This window comes from Oncorhynchus nerka, linkage group LG25 (genome assembly GCF_034236695.1).
Source record: "Oncorhynchus nerka isolate Pitt River linkage group LG25, Oner_Uvic_2.0, whole genome shotgun sequence".
Lineage (NCBI taxonomy): Eukaryota > Metazoa > Chordata > Actinopteri > Salmoniformes > Salmonidae > Oncorhynchus > Oncorhynchus nerka.
Window position 1 is genome coordinate 46891482 of NC_088420.1, and position 12219 is coordinate 46903700.

The following is a 12219-nucleotide window of genomic DNA, read 5'->3' on the forward strand; positions in this document are numbered from 1 at the left end:
GATGTCATCTATAAAATAGCCTCCAACACTCTACTCAACAAACTGGATGCAGTCTATCACAGTGCCATCCGTTTGGTCACCAAAGCCCCATATACTACCCACCATTGCGACCTGTACGCTCTCGTTGGTTGGCCCTCGCTTCATACTCATCGCCAAACCCACTGGCTACAGGTTATCTACAAGTCTCTGCTAGGTAAAGCCCCGCCTTATCTTAGCTCACTGGTCACCGTAGTCACCATAGCAGCACCCACTCGTAGCACGCGCTCCAGCATGTATATCTCACTGGTCACCCCCAAAGCCAATTCCTCCTTTGGTCGTCTTTCCTTCCAGTTCTCTGCTGACTGGAACGAACTGCAAAAATCTCTGATGCTGGAGACTCATATCTCCCTCACTAGCTTTAAGCACCAGCTGTCAGAGCAGCTCACAGATCACTGCACCTGAACATAGCCCATCTGTAAACAGCCCATCTATCTACCTACCTCATCCCCATACAGTATTAATTTATTTATCTTGCTCCTTTGCACCCCAGTATCTCTACTTGCACATTAATCTTCTGCACATCTACCATTCCAGTGTTTAATTGCTATATTGTCATTACTTCGCCACCATGGCCTATTTATTGCCTTAACTCCCTTATCTTACCTCATTTGCACTCACTGTATATATACTTTTAGTTTTATTTTGTTCTACTGTATTATTGACTATGTTTTGTTTATTCCATGTGTAACTCTGTGTTGTTGTATGTGTCGAATTGCTTTGCTTTATCTTGGCCAGGTCGCCTTTGAAAATGAGAACTCGTTCTCAACTAGCCTACCTGGTTAAATAAAGGTGAAATAAAAATAAATAAATAAAAGAAGTAAATTATTGCCACACCGGCAGTCATGAGTCTTGACCGCAGTCAAATTCTACGTGACCATTAAGCCACGGTAATATCCTTTTATGCACTCTGGACATGCGTTGGTAGTACCCAACTAGCTAATGACCAAAATTAAACTAATTCTAGTTATCACCTTTGAGTGTGGACTGTATTATTATGCATACTAGATGGACTGCTTATCTTGTGCTCCAAACGTTCTAGTCTGGGAGAGAACGTATAGGCCTAGGCGATGCTGTTGGTTCATTGATTGTGTAAGGCGGCTTACAGAGTTAGCCTACATTGATAGGGAATTTATATTTGATTTTGAATAGCCTAGTAATAGGGAATTAAAAATATATATATTCATAATTAATAGGCTGACACATTACCTTTTAGCGACAGAATATCTCACAACCGTGCATTTCCATCTCCTCTTCTTCCTTTCATTCCTTTCTCAAGCATGCAGAGATGAGGGTTGTGAATTAAATATGTTTTGTTGTGAAAACATGTTACTGTCGATGTTCCTGAACAGATTTCACTTGGTTTCCAAAATGAAGCACTAGGCAGCTGCAGGAACATGGTTTGAGAGCCCATTGCATACGGAGTTTGTGCCAAATATCACCTGTAGCACAGCGAGAGTCTGAATGCTCCTCATACAGTGGTTGATGCATGAAGTGAAATAAGTGTTGTCATAAGCCCAGACATTTCTATATGCAATCCAGAGTGAAAGCAGAGTTTTGATGGTTGCCACTAAAAAGAGGAGGATCCCAGCAGCTACTATAGTTCTCAGCTGCTCTGCTATATACCGGAGTAGCCTCCCGGCATGATTTAAACTGCAGACGGATTACATTTAGTTTTCCCCTGCCCCTGTTCCTACCCATTCTAAATTTAAACAAATTTGACATATTAGTAAAGACAAGACTCAATTGAGAATAGTCTGATGGGTGAAAATATGATCACTTGATGAGAGAACAGAGTGTGCAGCCTGATGCAAGGAACAGAGCGCTAAGCTTTTTTTGCGAAATTATCTAATAGTCAATAGCCTATAGTCTCATCATGCATTCTTGATTTTCTAAGTTATTCTAAGGTTTGTAATCATTCACAACTAAATTTGTCAAATAACTCAATCTAGTGTTTCAAATCATCACTTTTACACTCAACATAGCCACTTCATATGCACATTCGCGCCGGAATGGGAATAATATATTTTACTTATTTTATTTAAAAATATATATATTTTTATCCCTTTTTTGTGATATTCAATTGGTAGTTACAGTCTTATCCTATCGTTGCAACTACTGTGTAGACTCGGGAGAGGCGAAGGTCGAGAGCCATGCGTCCTCTGAAACACGACCCTGCCAAGCCGCACAGCTTCTTGACACACTGCACGCTTAAGACAGTTGCACCAATGTGTCGGAAGAAACACTGTACAATTGGCAGCCGAAGTCAGCGTGCGCCCGGCCCGCTAAAAGGAGTCGCTAGAGCGCAATGACATCCCAGCCGGCCAAACCCTCCCTGCCTCATCAGTCACCCGGTCACAGCCGGCTGCGACACCGCCTGGGATTGAACCCGGGACTGTAGTGATGCCTCAAGCACTGCGATGCAGTGCCTTAGACTGCTGCACCACTTGGGAGGCCCTCCTTTCTATTTTATTAATTTAAGTTAAATTATATTATTCTTAGTAAAATCATATATAAAATAATGGCACTTGGACATATTCTTGTCAGTTAATTGAACTAGCCTAGAGCCTATGGATGGCGCATAGCCAGATAACATACAGTAGGAAATCAATTTTCTTCATATCATAATATTTATTTAGCCCTGCATAAAATAATTAATGGATTTATTATGATGTTGTATATTAAATGCATTTATTAGCCTTTTTAAATACAGATGTTTGCATCAGCGGCTTGTATGAGTGGAGGCCTGGAGATGCAAAACATGTTTATATGAATTAACCGTCAATTACCGTGAGACCGGTAGTCGTTTGCATGACAATAACCAGCTGATGTTATAACCGCCACAGTGGTTAGCGATTATGGTATGAAGGTTTGGCTTGGAGAGGTTTTTGCCCCACAGACAGCTGTTGTGTTATGCTCTGAAGTCCACAAGAAAAGGGAAAAGGTGAGAGGAGAGCACGTAGATGCGAGAAGGAATTATTGGCTACAATGAGCAAAGTGATGATGCTGTATGTGGCTGCTACGAAAATGAACTACGTGTGCGGTTGACACATTCCGCCACTTTTGTTGCAAAACGTTTCTTAAATGGAAGCAAACAGAACGAAACTAGGAGGGACCTACCTGAACTCATTTTAGATGCAATACGAAACGTTTAGCAACTGTTTGACTAATGATTATACCCCAGTTGTCACCTTGACAACTCAAATTTGTCTCTCTGCCTGTGCACCTGTGTTATAAACTTTAAATTGTGGGCTAGGTTGTAGCAACCTCATGATAGGTATAGGGAAAATGTGAGTATCATGTAGTAGCCTAAACCTGTCAATTGTGGAGTTAGGTGAATAGAATATAAATGACAGTCATCCAATGTGCAGTAATAGAAATAAGGCCATGCTCATAAAAAAAATCATCCTTCCTAGTCTTGAACGGCACAAACCGCTTCCTTTTGGGAAGGGTAGCTTTCATTGTACTATCGAACTACAAAAATCACTTCTCTCCCTCACTAGCTTTAAGCACCAGTTGTCAGAGCAGCTCACAGATTACTGCACCTGTACATAGCCCACCTATAATTTAGACCAAACAACTACCTCTTTCCCTACTGTATTTGTTTTATTTATTTAGCTCCTTTGCACCCCATTATTTTTATTTGTACTTTGCACATTCTTCCACTGCAAATCTACCATTCCAGTGTTTTACTTGCTATATTGCATTTACTTTGCCACCATGGCCTTTTTTTGCCTTTACCTCCCTTATCTCACCTCATTTGCTCACATCGTATATAGACTTGTTTCTACTGTATTGTTGACTGTATGTTTGTTTTACTCCATGTGTAACTCTGTGTCGTTGTATGTGTCGAACTGCTTTGCTTTATCTTGGCCAGGTCGCAATTGTAAATGAGAACTTTTTCTCAACTTGCCTACCTGGTGAAATAAATAAAAATATATAACATTGTAGACTTGTCCATGCAAGATGAAGGAGCCATGTAAGAACAGCTATAGAAAAAACATTAACTATCTGTCCAACTATATTCCACTGACAAACAACAACAATGACCAGTAATGAGCAACATCTGAAGAACCAAACTCTCATGACTCCTGCTCTCTCTCCTTTTTAATATGGAACACCTCTGCAGCTGTCAAACAGTGCAGGGCTCGCTCCCCAGTGATTGACATGGCTGAGTGAGGACACATGGAGAACTAACTCTCACAGAGAGTACTCATGAATAACAACACTGTTGAGGCCCTTTCCGTTTCACCCTTTGACCCACCACATAATGTCCTAGTTAGCAAACTTGCCACTCTGTGTAATACACAAGTTAGACCAGTACCAGTTTATCTGGAAGTACCCCAGAGGGCTTGAAGGCCGGTGCTGGCAGGTATTCCAAGGAGGAGCGAAGTTTGCAGGCTTTCTGTACTGTACTGTAGGTCTTCTCATCTGGAGTTGTGGTTATAGTGCTAATTTGAAGATTATAACTGGAGATCATATGTCACCACAAAATACATAACCAGATTACTTTATTACAAGAATGTTCTAAGACAAAATATAAAAATACGTATTTCCCCCCCCCGACTGAACCACAATGACGTGACAGTATAGCGTAGCTAGCGTAGCATATCATCGGTGAAGAGCTGCTATTTCAAACCTGACAAACACACAAAAGGCTTATCACTTTATGAAGGTCCAATCTTTCATTGGGATTGATACTGACCACCACTTTCTGTCCATTGTAAAAGGATGGTTCCTGATTGATGTGTAAAATAACAAGTGGAGCGCAAACCTATGGCAAGAGTGAGTGAGAGAGACATGAGTGACGTAACTGTTGGTTCCAAGCCAACCGTTGCTTGGTACCAGATGGCAACGCCTACTGTATCTGTTGGTCAGCAGTGTGTGCGTGTGTTTCTGCGCGAGTGTGTATGTGTACTTGATGCAGGGCGGGGGATGGCACCCTTAACCACAATATAAGCTCTCTTTTTGTAAAGGCAGATCAGCAACTGTATTTATTAGCCTTGAAAAAGACAATGGAATAAGTTGGAAAGAAAAGCTTATGTGTGAGACTGGTTTGATAATGATTTGATATATAGGCAGGAAACAACAAATGTATATATGATCAGTTGTTCACAAAGAAAAAAATGAAAAAAATGAACTGCAGTCTATGTGCTTCCAGACAGCTCCCATGCACCCTGGGATGCCAAGTTTTAAAAACGGTTCGAACCAAACTAGTCTAATGTCTCTAATTTGCTCATATTTTCTGTCTTTGTATGCGGCAGTCACACACCACTCTGTGCAATTGATCTTGAGTCATTTAAACAAACAAGCCATACACCTCAACCTAGAGTTTAGCAGTCATATCTTTGTATCAAGAATGTCATGGTCGAGGTTAGGCATATGTAGATAAGGTACTGATCACAGATTTGGCACATCACTGTGCACCTGTTGTTAAACCATGACATATTGTTGAGGCAAAAAATTACAACCAGTAGCCTACAATTAGCTAAATAAAAACTAAATTGATTGAACATGACATTTATTTCAAAATTAATGAAATACATATGCCTATGTAGACTATATCCTATAGGCCTCTGTAGTATGTACAGTTGAAGTCGGAAGTTTACATACACCTTAGCCAAATATATTTAAACTCAGTTGTTCACAATTCCGGACATTTAATACTAGTAAAAATTCCCTGTTTTAGGTCAGTTAGGATCACCACTTTATTTTAAGAATGTGAAATGTCAGAATAATAGTAGCGAGAATTATTTATTTCAGCTTTTATTTCTTTCATCACATTACCAGTGGGTCAGAAGTTTACATACACTCAATTAGTATTTCGTAGCATTGCCTTTAAATTGTTTAACTTGGATCATGTTTCAGGTAGCCTTCCACAAGCTTCCCACAATAAGTTGGATGAATTTTGGCCCATTCCTCCTGACAGAGCTGGTGTAACTGAGTCAGTTTGTAGGCCTCCTTGCTCACACACGCTTTTTCAGTTCTGCCCACAAATGTTCTATAGGATTAAGGTCAGGGCTTTGTGTTGGCCACTCCAATACCTTGAGTTTGTTGTCCTTTAAGCCATTTTGCCACAACTTTGGAAGTATGCTTGGAGTCATTGTCCATTCGGAAGACCCATTTGCGACCAAGCTTTAACTTCCTGAGTGATGTCTTGAGATGTTGCTTCAATATATCCACAGAATTTTCCTACCTCATGATGCCATCTATATTGTGAAGTTCACCAGTCCCTCCTGCAGCAAAGCACCCCCACAACATGATGCTGCCACCCCTGTGCTTCACAGTTGAGATGGTGTTCTTCGGCTTGCAAGCCTCCCCCTTCTTCCTCCAAACATAACGATGGTCATTATGGCCAAACAGTTCTATTTTTGCTTCATCAGACCACAGGACATTTCTCCAAAAAGTATGATCTTTGTCCCCATGTGCAGTTGCAAACTATAGTCTGTTTTTTTATGGCGGTTTTGGAGCAGTGGCTTCTTCCTTGCTGAGAGGCCTTTCAGGCCTTTTTATGTCGATATAGGGCTTGTTTTACTGTGGATATAGATAATTTTGTACCTGTTTCCTCCAGCATCTTCACAAGGTCCTTTACTGTTCTTCTGGGACTGATTTGCACTTATCGCACCAAAGTACGTTCATCTCTAGGAGACACGGTATTTTTTTAAATTTAAATTTTACCTTTATTTAACCAGGCAAGTCAGTTAAGAACACATTCTTATTTTCAATGACGGCCTGGGAACAGTGGGTTAACTGCCTGTTCAGGGGCAGAACAACAGATTTGTACCCTGTCAGCTCGGGGGTTTGAACTCACAACCTTCCGGTTACTAGTCCAATGCTCTAACCACTAGGCTACGCTGCGTGGTCACATGCTGCTTATACTTGCGTACTATTGTTTGTCCAGATGAACATGGTACCTTCAGGAGTTTAGAAATTGCTCCCTAGGATGAACCAGACTTGTGGAGGTCTACAATTTTTTCTCTGAGATCTTGGCTGATTTATTTGGATTTTCCCATGATGCCAAGCAAAAAGGCACTGAGTTTGAAGGTAGGCCTTGAAATACATCCACAGGTACAACTCCAATTCACTAAAATTATGTCAATTAGCCTGTCAATTGGATGTCAATCAGAAGCTTCTAAAGCCATGACATCATTTTCTGGATTTTTCCAAGCTGTTTAAAGGCACAGTCAATTTAGTGTATGCAAACCACTGACCCACTGGAATTGTGATACAGTGAATTATAAGTGAAATAATCTGTCTGTAAACAGTTGTTGGAAAAATTACTTGTGTCATGTACAAAGTAGATGTCCTAACTGACTTGCCAAAACTATAGTTTGTACACAATAAATTTGTGGAGTGGTTGAAAAACGAGTTTTAATGTCTCCAACCTAAGTGTGTGTAAAATCAAATCAAATCAAATGTATCTGTCACATACACATGGTTAGCAGACGTTAATGTGAGTGTAGCGAAATGCTTGTGCTTCTAGTTCCGACCATGCAGTAATATCTAACAAGTAATCTAACAATTTCACAACAACTACCTTATACACACAAGTGTAAAGGAAACTTTGGTAACAATGGTTTTGGGAAGCAGCTCTGACATTTAATGATGGTCCTACAAAGGTTCTAACGATGAACATAGCATTAAAATGCTTTTGGGAAACCGGGCTCAGATAGCTACGTAGCAAGTAAACAGTAATAGTCTTTACACAGGAATCGTATTTCTCTTTCTTTGCCAGAGGTAGCCTACTCAAGGCTTTTACCAATCACTAAGAGTTCTATCTGTATTATTAAAGCCAGGTTTCAATCCATTTCAATTGAATTTCCCGATTGAGCCAACATCTGCTGCGTTTTACCGTGAATGCAAACTCCTTGAACATGGTAACATTAAAAGCTGTATTTCCAACAACCACTGACCGGATTGAATCCCGGCCTTACACTGGCTGCTATAAATGGCTAGGCAATGCTTGACACCGGAACTAGATAAGTGTTTGCTCTCAGTAAAGCTAGCCATCTAGGACATGACTAAACAAAAGCTTGTATGAAAACTTAGCTAGCTACCAAATGAAACTGGATTCTGCGGGCAAGTAAGCATACATGGCTACAATAGCCAGGACAACTATATACTGTAGGCTATATTGCACGTTTCTTTTGTGAAACTATTACTGTATGCGAAATGGCCCCTAGCCTCTCTCGGGACTGTTTTCCACTGAGGTATAATAACAACACTGCGTCCAAGATGTCTGCCTGTTGTTTTCAAGGTCATCTACTCACGTTCGTAGACTGTCTACAGTGCCTTCGGAAAGTTTTCAGACCCTTGACGTTTTCCACAATTTGTTACGTTACAACCGTATTCTAAAATTGCTTACATTATTTTTCCTCTTCATCAATCTACACACAACACCACATAATGACAAAGGGAAAACATGTTTTTCATTTTTTTTGCAAATGTATTAAAAATAAACAGAAAAAACGTATTTACATGATATTTCAGACCCTTCGCTATGAGACTCAAAGTTGAGCTCCGGTGCATCATGTTTCCATTGATCATCCTTGAGATGTTTCTACACCTTGATTGGAGTCCACCAAGGGTAAATTGAATTGATTGGACATGATTTGGAAAGGCACACACCTGTCTATATAAGGTCCCACAGTTGACAGTGCACGACAGAGCAAACACCAGGCCATGAGATTGAAGGAATTGTCCGTAGAGCTCCGAGACAGGATTGTGTTGAGGCACAGATCTGGGGAAGGGTACCAAAAATGTCTGCAGCATTGAAGGTCCCCAAGAACCAGGGGCCTCCATTCTTATATGGAAGAAGTTTGAAACCACCAAGACTCTTCCTAGAACTGGCCACCCGGCCAAACTGAGCAATTGGGTGAGAAGGGCCTTGGTCAGGAAGGTGACCAAATACCCAATGGTCACTCTGTCAGACTTACAGACTTCCTCTGTGGAGATTGGAGAAACTTCCAGAAGGACAACCATCTCTGCAGCACTCCAGCAATCAGGCTTTTATGGTAGAGTGGCCAGACAGAAGCCACTCCTCAGTAAAAGGCACATGACAGCCCGCTTGGAGTTTGCCAAAAGGCACCTAAAGACTCAGACCATGAGAAACAAGATTATCTGGTCTGATGTAACAAAGAATGAACTCTTCGGCCTGAATGCCAAGCGTCACGTCTGGAGGAAACCTGGCACCATCCCAACGGTGAACCATGGTGGTGTCAGCATCATGCTGTGGGGATGTTTTTCAGTGGCGGGGACTGGGAGACTAGTCAGGATCGAGGTAAAGATGAATGGAGCAAAGTATGATGAAAACCTGTTCCAGTGCGCTCAGGACCTCAGACTGGGGTTCACCTTCCAACAGGACAACAACCCTAAGCACACAGCCAAGACAACACAGGAGTGGCTTTGGTACTAGTCTCTGAATGTCCTTGAGTAGCCAAACCAAAGGCCAGACTTGAACCAGATCAAACATCTCTGGAGAGAACTGAAAATAGATGTGCAGCGACGCTCCCCATCCAACCTGACAGAGCTTGAGAGGGTTTGTGGAGAAGAATGGGAGAAACTCCCCAAATACAGGTGTGCCAGGCTTGTAGCATCATACCCAAGAAAATTCAAGGCTGTAATTGCTGCCAAAGTTGCTTCAACAAAGTACTCAGTAAAGGGTCTGAATACTAATGTAAATGTGAAATGTATTTTCTTTTTTTAATATATTTCCCAAAATTTCTAAAAACCTGTTTTTGCTTAGTCATTTTGGGTTATTGTGTCTAGATTGATGAGGGATTTAAAAAAAAAAAATTTTTTTAGAATAAGGCTGTAAAAATGTGGAAAAAGTCAAGGGGTCTGAATACTTTCTGAATGCATCCTGTTGCATCTGGTTTATACGGACCAACATCACATGTGCACTAGCACTCAGTACGCACAGGGAGTAGCGCGAGCAGCGACGACGTCATCCAAAAACAATGCAGATATTGGATGAATATAAAATGTTAATATCTTCAGCTATGTGTGATGAAAAAATGGCCTCAGCAACAATTATTTGAATAATTCAATGGATTTTTTTTGTGCACAAAGGTGATGACTAAAGTGTCTTATTGAATTTTCAAATTTGACTTCTCTATGTGGCCATATATGGAAATAAAAAACATGTCACACCCCAGCCCAATCCCTCAAAGCTGATTAGTCTGTTATGGTTTTAGGTAGGTGTGAGATTGATATACAATCTCATTTTTACCACTGGGTTACATCTACATAGAAGAAAGTACATTAGATGTGGGCCATCTACTCTATGGCACATAATCATTCACCTCAAATCACTGCAGACAAACACAACTGTGTTCTATGAGCAACCATTTTGTTTTAGATCATAGCATCTCACAAAAAAATATTTATCACCAAACTCCAAATTAGGTTGCATATAATTATCAGGCCTAAAAAATGTATAGCCTTAGAGCCAGGCCAAAGAAGTGCTGTGTAGGTCAATTCACAGTTCACTGAGCTGGGTTGAACTCACTCACAATCCTCTCTGTTTAAACAGAGTAGACTAAAGCCAGCCTGGGTCAAGCCAGCCAAACAGAGGAAGAACAGAGCAGGTAAAGAAACAGAGCGAGAGAGTGATAGTGAGATGAGAGAGAGGGACGAGAGAGAGGTGAATGACTACATTTGAATCCTCTTTTCAATATCTGTTCAATAGAATGTATGCTTTACTATAGGCCTGCACCTGTTTTGCTTACTCACAAAATAACAAGAATAATGTATTACACTATACAGAATCATCTCAAAGTGCATCATTATTTGAAAAAAAATACAAATATTAATAAAATATACAAAAAAACTTTTTTTTTAAATGGACACATCTATCTATAGATCTGCAAGGTGCAATCAGTGACTGTATGCCAATTGTTTTTTTTTTGGGGGGGGGGGGTCCACAATCGTTGATGGCGTGCAGCATGTGGATTTGCACAAAATGTCAGTGAGCATTACAGAAATATCCCCCTGCTGTACTCTCCTACACGGGTACTCCCACTCCCTCCTGTGAGAGTGCAATGTTCTGGGACTACCACGCAAATGTGGAATATTTTGGAAATATCTCGAGGGACTAGGGGGAGGTGCTCTAAATTTCAGACTAAAAGTTTCACTGTTAAATGGGAGGGAACACTTCTCCAATCAGAACACCCTGCAGAGGTAACTGTGAGAGCAGGAGTCAATAGACAGCTCTGAGCAGCGTCAGTAAAAAAAGAGGCTAATCATTCCAACTCATTGTATTTCATCATTGTCATTCCTTGTTATTTTGCTTTTTTATCAGACGATAGGATAGGATATTTTCAGTAGCAGTCGTTTGCTAATGAAAAGGCAGGTATATAGATCAGGGGAAAGCAGAAGAGGTAATTGAAGCAATTTCAGCGCATCACTTTTAATGTAGCCTCTTATGGGGAGAATGGAGGACAGCTGGCACAATGAGACTGTCTGTTCTCTGCTGAGAACTGTGTTCAGAGAAATAGAGAGTCAGATGGACACAAGACACTGATGTAGCAGAAGATCTGAGGAGCAATAAGACTTAAGCCAACGGAGTGCCCACCATTTGAACACAATCTGTCCCCACCAATCTGTTTCGATAGTCAAACATTTTTCAAGGACCTCAAGTGCGTGGGTGTGCATGCATAGTTGCAGTATCTGGGTGTCAGGGTGTTTGTGCAGGCTTTAGTACACCATTTCTGTGCTCAATGCATGGTGTGTGCAGGGGCCGTGAGTGGTTTTGGTGGCAGAGGTAGGTATTGCCTGAAAAGAATCACAGCTTTTACTCAGTCAAATTGCACACCATAAACCCCAGGAAAGCTCAGTCTTGAGCAGCACCACAATATATACTTGCAAAGGAATGGTATAGCTGAATAAAAATGAAAGAAGTAGCTAAATAAAATATTGAAGAGGGCAAGCTAAAATTGTCATCCCTTACTTGCCTGCACAATCATTTTGCCAAGCAGGGGAGGGGGATGGCCGCCTCGCTTCGCGTTCCTAGGAAACTATGCAGTTTTTTGTTTTTTACGTGTTATCTCTTACATTAGTACCCCAGGTCATCTTAGGTTTCATTACATACAGTCGAGAAGAACTACTGAATATAAGATCAGCGTCAACTCACCATCAGTACGACCAAGAATATGTTTTCCGCGACGCGGATCCGGTGTTCTG